This window comes from Hoplias malabaricus, chromosome 4, assembly GCF_029633855.1.
Source record: "Hoplias malabaricus isolate fHopMal1 chromosome 4, fHopMal1.hap1, whole genome shotgun sequence".
In the NCBI taxonomy this organism is placed as follows: domain Eukaryota; kingdom Metazoa; phylum Chordata; class Actinopteri; order Characiformes; family Erythrinidae; genus Hoplias; species Hoplias malabaricus.
The window spans coordinates 1,354,946-1,368,409 of NC_089803.1; the positions used below are offsets into that span (position 1 = coordinate 1,354,946).

The 13,464-nt window shown below is 44.3% G+C and overlaps 1 protein-coding gene and 1 pseudogene across 1 annotated transcript in view; both read left to right on the top strand.

The window, feature by feature from the left end:
- The window catches only part of LOC136694071 (zinc finger protein 850-like), a 196,988-nt gene that overhangs the window by 66,556 nt on the left and 116,968 nt on the right, over positions 1 to 13,464 (top strand). The window lies entirely within an intron of this gene.
- LOC136694003 (NACHT, LRR and PYD domains-containing protein 3-like) overlaps positions 1 to 13,464 on the top strand; it is a 30,205-nt pseudogene that overhangs the window by 5,636 nt on the left and 11,105 nt on the right.

The window sequence follows — 13,464 nt, forward strand, 5'->3', positions numbered from 1 at the left end:
GCTCACACTGCACTGTCTGACAGACTCTGTGTTAATATTTCTATTTTAATCAGGAGCTGAAGCAGAGAGTGATCTCTGTGGTGAAGAATCATCTGAAGAGGTTTATAAAGCTGCTGAGTGAGGATTACCCAGCATGCTCTGAGAGAGAGAGGAGGAGGAGGAGGATGGTGTTAGAGACAGAGTGATGAAGATCACACTGAACGTCCTGAGGAACATGAACCACACACACCTCGCTCACACACTGCAGAGCAGTAAGACTTCAGGGTCCTGTCTTTACTCTTTATACACTTTAATAGAAACAGATCTAAGGATCATCATGATGGAATATTAATAAAATTAATCACAAATATACTTTCATTGTGTGAATATTTGTTCTGTGAAAATATATTCTCAAATATAAATAAACTGCAGCTGAAGAACTTTTAGGTTTAATTTAATCAAAAACTCTTCATGATCACTACATAATAATTCATATGGTCTTTATAGTTTGTCTAAAACTACATTAAAATATTTATCATGTTTTGTTATTGTGATTGTTCCTTCTTTTTTTTTTATTAGCACTGGCTCCTTCTTCTCATCGAAAGCTGAAATCAACCCTGAAGGAAAAGTTCCAGAAAATTAATGAAGGAGTCTCTAATCCTGGAAGCTCAGCTCTTCTGAATGAGATCTACACAGATCTGTACATCAGAGAGGGAGGGAGTGGAGATGTCAATACTGAACATGAGGTCAGACAGATTGAGACAGTGTCCAGGAGACCAGCAGCACAGGAGAAACCCATCAAATGCAGCCAGCATAAAGACAAAGCCATCAGAACTGTGCTGACTAAAGGAGTGGCTGGAATTGGAAAAAGCTGGAGCTTCTTCAGCAGTTTTTCAGAGACACAAAAGAATTAAAACCAAGAGACTATGATCTCTACAGAGTCCTGTTCATTTTTGACGGTCTAAACAAGTGTCAACTTCCTCTAGATTTCCAGAACAATGTGGGATTGTGGGATGTAACACAGTCAGCCTCAGTGGATGTGCTGCTGACAAATCTCATCAAGGGGAATCTGCTTCCCTCTGCTCTCCTCTGGATCACCTGTCGACCAGTGGCAGCCAATCAGATCACTCCTGAGTGTGTTGCCCAGGTAACAGGGGTACGAGGGTTCAGTGACCCTCAGAAAGAGGAGTACTTCAGGAAGAGGATCAGTGACCAGAGCCTGGCCAATCAAATCATCTCCCACATCAAGTCCTACAGAAGCCTCTACATCATGTGCCACATCCCAGTCTTCTGCTGGATCTCAGCCATGGTTTTAGAGAGAGTTTTGGGTGGAGCAGAGGGTGGAGAGGCCCCCAAGACTCTGACTCAAATGTTCACACACTTCCTGATCTTTCAGATCAAACACAAGGAACAAAAGTACCAGGGAAAACAGGAGGTTGATCCTCAGAAGACTAGAGAGAGTGTCCTGGCTCTGGGAAAACTGGCGTTCCAACAGCTGGAGAAAGGCAATCTGATCTTCTATGAGGACGACCTGAGAGAGTGTGGCATTGATGTCAGAGAAGTGTCATTGTACTCAGGAGTCTGTACCCAGATCTTCAGAGAGGAGTTTGGGCTTCACCTGGGGAAGGTTTTCAGCTTTGTCCACCTGAGTATCCAGGAGTTTCTTGCTGCTTTATACACATTAATCTCCTTCATCAGCAGAGATGAATCTCAACAGAGTTCCACTGATCTCTCTGGGATCTTCAGAGCATCCACCATGTCAGAGTTCCTGAAGTGTGCAGTGGACAAGGCCTTACAGAGTGAGAATGGACACCTGGACCTTTTTCTCTGGTTCCTTCTGGGTCTTTCACTGGAGTCCATTCAGACTCTCTTACGAAGAATACTGACTCAGACAAGAATCAGATCTCACAGCAGAGAGGAGACAGTCCAGTACATCAAGAAGAAGATCAGAGAGAATCCCTCTCCAGAGAAAACCATCAATCTGTTCCACTGTCTGAATGAACTGAATGATCACTCTCTAGTGCAGGAAGTCCAGGAACACCTGAACAGAGGAGGTTCTCTCAGTGGAGTCAGGTTCTCTCCTGATCAGTGGTCAGCTGTGGCGTTTGTGTTGCTGAATTCAGAAGAAGAACTAGATGAGTTTGACCTGAGGAAATATAATCCATCAGAGCAAGGTGTTCTGAGACTGCTGCCAGTGATCAAAGCATCCAGAAAAACTGTGTGAGTTCATTATTAATAAAAGTTTATTATACTTTTAGATTTACTGCTGAATTTACTCTAATTGTCTGAAATCCTTTCACTGTTTGATTTGTCTTTCTCACCGTCCTCTCTCTCATCTGTCTCTCACTACAACTCCCATGTCTCCATGGGTGATCACATGAATGGGGACATCTGTCCTCCATCCGATATGGGAGGGAAATCCTGACAACATTAAAACTGAACTAAAGACAACAAAATGAATATACAAATACGTTTTACTATTTATTTCTCCAAATTTGTTCACAAATATCACCATAAAATTAAAAATGAAATGTTTAAATTCATTAATACAATTAAAAGTGAAATAGTTAATTTTCAGTTTAATTTTTCACTTCAGCAGGTGTCAGCACATACAGTTAAAGTTAAAGTTAAAAAAGCTTTGTTGGTCCATAAACTTTTTGGTGATTTTTCATTAGAAAAACAGATGTTAAAATTGAAAAAGTGATGGTTATTTGATTGTCACATCATTCTCCAAACCCATATCATGTAAAAACAAGTAATGTTTATTTTTTTTTACTTCGAAATCATAACCGTGTTTTTCTTTCCTTTCCTTGAGAAACTAGTCTCCTGCACCTCTCCAAGTGTCCTTTTACCCTCACCACACTGGAAAACCCCTTTGTTATGGTGTGTTTTATTCTGATGTACTGAGTTTATTCTGATGTTTACACTCATTTATAATTCAGTACACTGTCCCTTTTTAAATGCCAGACGTGTTGGGAGGCAGGAGCTTCACTCTGATTGGCTGTAGAGTGAGGCAGACTCCACCACTCCACCACTTTATCACGTCATCTTCAGCTTTGTTGTGGATAAATGTTAATTTCTAAACTATTAAGAGTTTTTTGAAGATTGTGGATCAATAAAAGAATGTCCATTCTCTGTAGAAGAGAACCAGGGCCGTGTCATAATCAGAAACAGCTCAGAAATACCTTTATTTTTGGTTCACCCCGAAATGAATGGGAGTGAATTGAGAGTTACTCTCTAATGGTCCTCTCTCGTAGCTCTGCCACTCCTGGGGTCTGAGCTGAAAAAGTTTTCTTAAACAGTCACTTAATTTTTTAAATACATTCTTGCTGAAGCATAGGCTGAGATGAGAAAACGTTTAAAACACACAACAGATGAACAGTAGACTCTAAAGACGTAAACCATGAACACTAAGACTAACAATGACAATGAACCGCAGAACACAGGCATCAAGACTAACTTTAAATAGTGAATATAACTGGGATAATGTGACCCCACTCACAGGTGTGGAGCGAGACTAAAAGGAACACAAGTGAAAATAGACACAAGACCAAAGTACAGAACGAATAGATTCTGACACCATGACACCATTATAATGTTCTAATATACTGCATAGATTACATCATATCATGTTACTTTTAATAATAACTGTTTGCAGCTGGAAGCAAGTTATTGCGATATGTACAACTTATATAAATAACTGATGCTGGAATCATGTTTAGATAAATTACAAGATTTTCTACTTACAGTTCTACTTCTACTTACAGTATTTGTATTGGATTTTTTTATAAAGTGATTTGAGATAAATATAACACTGATATAAAACATATAACTACTGAAAGCATTTTGTATTATTCTGTTTTTATCCTGTGTTAAGATGTTGTATATTTGTATTTTCTAAGTTAAACCTGTAAACACACACTGGGTAGCACGATCTGACAAAGTGGCATAATCTGACAGGTATTAGTCTGCTCAGCTAATGGTGCTGCAGTTAGAGAACAGGTTTTGAATAGAGGTGCTACACACACATTTCTGACTAAACCTTTGCTTTGGCCTCACAAAGCCCTCACATTCAGGTCATAGCAGCAGTGTCGTATGTTAGTCTGTAATATGTTCACAACATACCTCTCAACAAGCACTTAAAGAAGTTAAGTAATTGAAAGGTCTTGTGAGAACAGGTTGGCAATTCTACAAACAAACTGAGAGCAGGTTTGCCAGGTCCAGCAAAAATATCCAGACCAAAGTCTGTAGAAAACCAATGTCCTAGAAATATGGGAGATGCTCACACAGTGCACTACACACACATCACAAATACATTAATTACCAACACTAGCTTTGTTAGTAATGATAAAATATATTCCAGTAGGACTGTGTGAGAACGTGGTGATACGATACATATCAGGATACAGGGGTTACGATTCAATATATTTAAAATGTAATCAGAAATTGCAAGATTCCTAAAAATGAACAAAATAATAAAATATACATATAAAAGTGAACATGTATGTAGAATGTATTGCCTTTGTTGTGGAATCCAAAAATCCACAATAAGCCCATACTTCAGCTCTGTTCAATACAGGAACCACTCTAGCTTTCACACATACAAAAACAAATGCAACATTCATCGTGGACATTACCCGGACTGATAAGTCCAAATCAGCACATGTGAGAACAGAGCGAGAAATGATTCTCCTGCACAAGCGCTGCTCCACGCTTCATCTCCCACTGTGAGAATGCACCTGATGCAGAAAATCTCCCGCAGTGCGCTCCATGTGTTAAAGTAGTACTCCGGGACATATCCGGACCTGATACTCAGGAGTTTCCCTTGAAACTCACTGGAGCTCATGCCATACTTGGCCAATGCCATCAGATAAGTTCACTAATGCCAAGGTTAGCAGTGCGTTCTGAAGTTACTTGTTTACAATGAAGTGGGAGAATCTAATGACAGAAGACAGTACAACAGTGCACTCTAGCAGTCAGGAGTTTAAACACTGTGAGGAGGAAATATCAGGCTACAACAATCCAGTGAACATTTTCTAGTTTCAAAAAGAAGGGACCTTGTCATCACACCACATGCTGTATTTACTCTGATTTTACAAACTTGCTGGGTGTAATCTTACAAAGGACTCCTGTGGAATTCTGGGGTCAGTTCTACGGTCAGTAAACAACTCCCTGAAAGAGCTGGACCTCACTAACAATGACCTGCAGGATTCAGGATTGGAGATGCTCTCTGCTGGACTGAAGAGTTCACTCTGTAAAGTGAAGACACTCAGGTAATTCTTTCTGTAGAGTCAATCCTGAATGAAGAAGTAGATTAGAATCTTTAACTCAAGTTACACACAATATATTAATTCAGTGAACCTATTCTAAATGAAAAAAGAATTATATGGACAGTATCATCACTCTACATCATCACACCACATGCTGTGTTTACTCTGTTTTTACAGACTTGCTATCTGTAATCTCACCAAGGACTCCTGTGAAACTGTGGGATCAGCTCTACAGTCAGTAAACTCCTCTCTGAAACAGCTGGACTTCAGTAACAACCACCTGCAGGATTCAGGAGTGGAGCTGCTCACTGCTGGACTGAAGAGTTCACTCTGTAAACTGGAGACTCTCAGGTAAAACTTTCAAAAAATGGGTTTAAAATAAAGTATTGTTTTCGAAATCTGGTATGAAGTTGTTAATTTTATTAAAGTTAAACTCATATTGGTATAGGAGTGTTTCTGATTCAGCTTATTAATTTAGCTTGTCAAAGCCAAATTACGGTTCTTCGATATCTTTTCTGTTCTTTTTCTAATTATTATTCTATTTGCAAAATGTAAAATGATACAGTTTTTGGAGTGATCTGACTTACAGATTTCAAAATATGAGTTTCTAAAGTAGGAATTTTTCCCATAGCAATGCATAGGCCAAAATTTCAGCCTGCTTAAGTCGGTCAATTTTGAAGCTATGGCCACGAGATTTCAAATTGTGTGACCCGGGCACACCAAGACTCATCAAGTCTAACACTCATCCGTTTGTGTGTTTTTACCCTGCAACAATTCTAGCAAGACATGGCAAGCCAAATTCACAAAAGTTCTTGGAATTTCACCCTCTAGTTTAATATTTTATGTAAGTGTTTGGTGTAATAGTGCCTATGTAATATCATGTATATTTCATTTAACAACATCTTCACTCAGATGTCCAGATGAGAATGACTTCTACTTTGTCTTTGGTCCATTCTAAGTGTTTTATAAATCCTGCTGCTCAGAATAAAATATACATTTAAAAATGTAGCAATTAAATGAAAAAAAAAATACTGTCATTTTAGCTTTGGTGTATTTTGTAACAGCATTGATTCATTTTAAGCAGAGTTTAGTGATGTGTGTGTTTGTCTGTGTGTGTGTACTGTACCACAGCTGTTGTTTCTCTGTGTAAACTCCACCTGTTCCTTTCTGCAGATTGTCTGGGTGTATGATTACAGATGAAGGCTGTTCTTCTCTGGCTTCAGCTCTGAAATCAAACCCCTCCCACCTGAGAGAACTGGATCTGAGCTACAATCACCCAGGAGAGACTGGATTGAAGCTGCTCTCTGATCTACAGCAGGATCCACACTTTGCACTGGAGAAACTACAGTTAGTGTCTATCGGTCTCTGTCTCTCTCACTCTCTCTCTTACACACACACACACACCACACACCAGTCTGACACCACTTACACAACTAAACAAGATTAATCATGTGTTTCTTATAATGACTGTTATGATAAGAAGAGAACACCTCACTGATCCTGAAGAAAATTGTAGTGTCACAGTACTGTACACAGTGTACAAGACAAGACACACAGAAAGAAATAACAGTAAATATTACAGAGATATAGAAGTAGATTACAGGAGTAACAGTAGAACTACAAAGTGACCGACGTGTGGACGGTGGAGCTGAGAGAGCGGACAGTGAGTGGACATGGTGTGTAACTGTAGAACTACAGAGTGACCGGTGTGTGGGCGGTGGAGCTGAGAGAGTGGACAGTGAGTGTACATGGTGTGTAACTGTAGAACTACAGAGTGACCGGCGTGTGGATGGTGGAGCTGAGAGAGAGGACAGTGAGTGTACATGGTGTGTAACTGTAGAACTACAGAGTGACCGGCGTGTGGATGGTGGAGCTGAGAGAGAGGACAGTGAGTGGACATGGTGTGTAACTGTAGAGCTACAGAGTTTAATGAGTTTATAAATGTGTGTGTTTGATGTTTAGAGTCAAACACGGAGGAATCAGCAGAATGAGACCAGGACTGAAGAAATGTAAGATACACAAACACACACACACACACACACACACTGTACAGACACAAACACACACACACACACACACACATTCTGTACAGACACACACACACTATACACTGTACACTAACATATAAATATATAGAAAACAATTTAAGATACACACACACACACTGTTCACTAACACACTATACACTAACACACACACATAATACACTAACATACAAATACACGCACTGTACACAGACACGCACATAAAAAACACACACACACTGTACCCACACACACGCACACAAAATACAAAACACACTATACACGATCACACAGTATACACACACACACACTTACACTAACACATACACACACCCACACATAGTACACACATTATACACTAACATATAAATATATAGAAGAAACATGTATAGTATTGTTTGTAAATGTGTCTGTTACAGATTACTGTGATCTGACTCTGGATCCAAACACAGCACACACTCGTCTCTCTCTGTCTGAGGGAAACAGGAAGGTGGAGCGTGTGAAGGAGACTCAGTCGTATCCAGATCATCTGGAGAGATTTGATGGTGTTCGTCAGGTTCTGAGTGTGGAGAGTTTAACTGGACACTGTTACTGGGAGGTGGAGAGGAGCAGGTTAGGGTGTGTTTATATCTCTGTGTCGTACAGAGGAATCAGGAGGAAAGGAGGAGGAGCTGAGAGTGAGTTTGGATCCAATAAATTCTCCTGGAGTCTGAACTGCTTTGGGAACATATACAGTGTCCGACACAATAAACAGGAAACTGTGATGCACACCCCCCTCTCACTCTAACAGAGTCGGAGTGTATCTGGACTGTGGGTCCGGCATTCTGTCCTTCTACACCATTTCACCTCACACACACACACTCACACACTTATACACATTCACTGAGCCCCTCTACGCTGGGTTTAGGTTCTGGTGTGATGGCTCCTCAGTCCGTCTGTGTGAGACAGAATAGACACACACTCTCTCCTACATGCACACATGCAATAATAATAATAATAATAATACACAGTGACTACTCCTCCTCCTCCTCCTCATACAGCCCCTGTGTCTCCTCCTCCTCCTCATACAAATAATGTGACCCCACTCTCAGGTATGGGGCGAGACTAAAAGTAGCAAGTGAAAATTGACACAAGACCAAAGCACAGAACGAATAGATCCTGACACCATGCAGTCAGCCTGGTTTTCTGTTTACTGACATTTTGACCTGTTTGTTTCCAACTGTAACTTTGTTTTTCACCTACTATTTTTGATATTGAACATTCACATCTCAAACATTAACAGTTAACAGTAACATGAAATCACCTGCTTCTTCCTCCTCCATGTTACAGTGGCTTTATAAAAAACAACATCCAAACAGTTAGTAATTCAAATGAAATTGTAGTTAGTGTCCATGTTATTGAATAGTCCATCCATCCATCCATCCATTATCCACCGCTTATCCGGGTCCGGGTCGCGGGGGAAGCAGTCGGAGCAAAGAAACCCAGACCTCCCTCTCCCCAGCCACCGACTCTAGCTCCTCCGGGGGTATACCGAGGCGTTCCCAGGCCAGTCGAGACATATAGTCTCTCCAGCGTGTTCTTGGTCTGCCCCGGGGCCTCCTCCCCGTTGGACATGCCCGGAACACCTCTCCAGGAAGGCGTCCAGGAGGCATCCGAACCAGATGCCCGAACCACCTCAACTGGCACCTCTCGACGTGGAGGAGCAGCGGCTCCACTCCGAGTCTCTCCCGGATGTCCGAGCTCCTAACCCTGTCTCTAAGGGAGAGTCCAGACATCCTGCGGAGAAAACTCATTTCAGCCACTTGTACCCACGATCTCGTTCTTTCGGTCACTACGCAAAGCTCGTGACCATAGGTGAGGGTTGGGACGTAGATTGAACGGTAAATCGAGAGCTTTGCTTTTTTGCTCAGCTCTCTCTTCACCACAACGGACCGGTACAGAGCCCGCATTACTGCTGACGCTGCATCGATCCGCCTGTCAATCTCACGCTCCATCTTTCCCTCACTCTTGAACAAGACCCCGAGGTATTTAAACTCCTCCACTTGAGGCAGGTTCTCACTTCCAACCTGGAGAGAGCACTCCACCCTTTTCCGGCTGAGTACCATGGACTCGGACTTGGAGGTGCTGATCCTCATCCCTACCGCTTCACACTCGGCTGCAAACTGGTCCAGCAAGAGCTGGAGGTCCCGGCTCGATGAAGCCAACAAGACCACATCATCCGCAAAAAGCAGACATGGAATCCTGAGACCACCAAACCGGACACCCTCCGCCACTTGGCTACGCCGAGAAATTCTGTCCATAAAAATTGTGAACAGAACCGGTGACAACGGGCAGCCCTGACGGAGTCCAACTCTGACTGGAAACCAGTCGGACTTACTGCCAGCCATACGAACCAGACTCCTGCTCTGTTTGTACAGGGACTGGATAGCTCGTAACAAAGAGCCCAGTACCCCATACTCCCTGAGCACCCCCCACAGAATACCCCGAGGGACACGGTCGAATGCCTTCTCCAGATCCACAAAACACATGTAGACTGGTTGAGCAAACTCCCATGCACCCTCCAGGATCCTAGCGAGGGTAAAGAGCTGGTCCTGTGTTCCACGACCGGGGCGGAATCCGCATTGTTCCTCCTGGATCCGAGGTTCAACTATCAGTCGGACTCTCTTCTCCAGTACCCCCGCATAGACCTTACCGGGGAGGCTGAGGAGTGTGATCCCCGTATATTTGGAACACACCCTCTGATCCCCCTTTTTGAAAAGGGGAACCACCACCCCAGTCTGCCAGTCCAGAGGCACTGCCCCCGATGTCCACGCAATGTTGCAAAGACGTGTCAACCAGGACAGCCCCACAACATCCAGAGCCTTGAGGAACCCGGGGTGAACCTCATCCACCCCCGGGGCCCTACTGCCAAGGAGTTTCCGTACCACCTTGGCCACTTCAGCCCCAGTGATAGACGAGCCCCCCCCAGGGTCCCCAAGCTCTGCTTCCTCTGCGGAAGACGTGCTGGTGGGATTGAGAAGATCATCGAAGTATTCCTTCCACCGTCTGGTGACGTCCCCAGTCGAGGTCAACAGTTCCCCACCCCCACCATATACAGTGTTGGTGGAAAACTGCTTTCCCCTCCTGAGTCGCCTGACGGTTTGCCAGAAACTTCTCGGAGCCGACCGAAAGTCGTTTTCCATGTTCTCACCGAACTCCTCCCACACTCGAGTTTTTGCCTCAGCGACTGCCGAGACCGCGAGCCGCTGGGCTCCTCGGTACCTGTCGGCTGCCTCCGGAGTCCCCTGAGCCAACCAGGCTCGATAGGACTCTTTCTTCAGCTTGAAAGCCCCCCTCACCCGGGGTGTCCACCACCGAGTGCGGGGATTGCCACCCCGACAGGCACCGACAATCTTGCAACCACAGCTCCGTTCAGCCGCCTCAACAATGGAGGTCCGGAACATGGCCCACTCGGACTCAATGTCACCAGCCTCCCCCGGGATGCAGTCGAAGCTCTGCCGGGTGTGGGAGTTGAAGGTCTTTCTGACAGGTTCCTCTGCCAAACGTTCCCAGCAAACCCTCAGCACACGTTTGGGCCTGCCAGGTCTGTCCGGCATCCTCCCCCGCCATCTGATCCAACTCACCACAAGGTGGTGATCAGTTGACAGCTCAGCGCCTCTCTTCACCCGAGTGTCCAGAACATATGGCCGCAGGTCAGATGATACGACTATAAAGTCGATCATCGAAATGCGGCCTAGGGTATCCTGATGCCAGGTGTACTTGTGGACACCCTTATGCTCGAACATGGTGTTCGTAATGGACAAACTGTGACGGGCACAGAAATCCAATAACTGAACACCACTCGGGTTCAGATCAGCGGGGCCGTTCTTCCCAATCACGCCCCTCCAGGTTTCGCTGTCATTACCCACGTGAGCGTTGAAGTCCCCCAGCAGAACAATGGAGTCCCCAGAATGAGTGTTCTCCAGCACTCCCTCTAGGGTCCCCAAGAAGGCATGGTACTCTGAACTGCTGTTCGGTGCATAAGCACAAACAACAGTCAGAGCCCTTTCCCCAACCCAAAGGCGCAGGGAAATTACTCTCTCGTCCACTGGGGTAAACCCCAACATACAGGCACTAAGCCGGGGGGCTATGAGTAAGCCCACACCTGCCTTACGCCTCTCACCCTGGGCAACTCCAGAGTGAAAGAGCATCCAGCCTCTCTCAAGGAGATTGGTTCCAGAGCCCATACTGTGTGTCGAGGTGAGCCCAACTATATCTAGCCGGTACCTCTCAACCTCGCGCACCACCTCAGGCTCTTTTCCCACCAGAGAGGTTACGTTCCATGTTCCAAAAGCCAGTTTCAGTAACCGAGGATCAGAACGCCAGGGCCCCCAACCCCGACCGCCACCCAATCCACAATGCACCAGACCCGGATTACTACCTCTCCCACAGGTGCCACGCTCTAATCAACTAATTAACTCAAAACACCTGCAAAGACCATTAAATGGTTTTTCAGTCTAGTTCTGTAGGCTACACACTTATGGGGAAGACTGCTGACTTGACAGTTGTCCTAAAGATGACCACTGACACCTTACACAAGCAGGTCAAGACACAAAAGGTCATTGTAAAGAGGCTGGCTGTTCACAGAGCTCTGTGTCCAAGCTCATTAATAGAGAGTGGCAAAGGGAAGGAAAAGATGTGGTAGAACAAAGTGTACAAGCAATAGGGATAACCACACTCTGGAGAGGACTGTGAAACAAAACCCATTCAAAAATGTGTGGGAGATTCACAAAGACTGGACTGCATCTGGAGTCAGTTCTTCAAGAACCACCACGCACAGATGTATGCAAGACATGGGTTTCAGGGGTTGCATTCCTTGTGTCGAACCACTCTTGAACAAGAGAAGCATCTCGCCCCTGGGCTAAAGACAAAAAGGACTGGACTGCTGCTGAGTGGTCCAAAGTTATGTTCTCTGATGAAAGTAAATTTTGCATTTCCTTTGGAAATCAAGCTCCCAGAGTCTGGAGGAAGAAAGGAGAGGCACAGAATCCATGTTGCTTCAGGTCCATTTTAAAGTTTCCTCAGTCAGTGATGGTTTGGGGAGCCATGTCATCTGCTGGTGTTGGTCCACTGTGTTTTCTGAGTTCCAAGGTCAACACAGCTGTTATGGGCATGGATGTTCTCTCCAGTCCTGGGTTCCTGAGTGACTGCATGCCGGATGCCGGAATCTGGGTCCATGGTTTCAACCATCGGCTATAAAAGAGAGGGTTGCGTCACACACGGGAGGAATGCTTCCTCACTCGACTGTTTACATTTTGTGCTGTTGAAATCGCTTAGTGTTGAATTGTTAATTGTTTAATGTTTTTTGTGAGTGTTGCCTGTCTGTAATTGTACATATTTGTAATCGTATACCAGTTGTAGGGAGTGGCTGCCGTTTTTGTTTTGGGAACTGGGGTTTGTCTCTGTTTATACACAGCAAGGGAGTAAGGTTAGCACATTGTCTTTGTTTTTGTCGTCTTGCACAGGATAGTTAGTGTACGTAAAAGTAGTTAGTGTGGGGTTTGTTTGTTGTTTTGGCCTGGGTCACTCCTGAAGTCAGTTTTCTGGTCACTAAACTGTATCAATCACCTTAATACATTTCACAAAACTGTCCTAAGTTGTAGTTTTTTTGCACTCATCACACTGTCCGTTATTTCATTTTTTGTGTTGCGGTCTGCCCTAGACCAGGTCGTAACACAGCCATCTACCAGAAAGTTTTAGAGCACTTCATGCTTCCTGCTGCTGACCAACTTTATGGAGATGCAGATTTCATTTTCCAACAGTTTCCAACGACTTGCTACCTGCACACAATGCCAAATCTACCAGAACCTGGTTTAAGGACCATGGTATCCCTGTTCTTAATTGGTGAGCAAACTCGCCTGACCATAACGCCATAGAAAATCTATAGGGTACAGTGAAGAGGAAGAAGCAATAGGCCAGACCCAACAATGCAGAAGAGCTTAAGGCCACTATCAGAGCAACCTGGGCTCTCATAACACCTGAGCAGTGCCACAGACTGATCAACTCCATGCCACTGCATTGCTGCAGTAATTCAGGCAAAAGAAGCCCCAACTAAGTATTGAGGGCTGTACATGCTCATACTTTTCAGTTGGCCAGCATTTCTAAAAATCCTTTTTTTTTTGTATTGGACTTAAGTAATATTCTAATTTTCT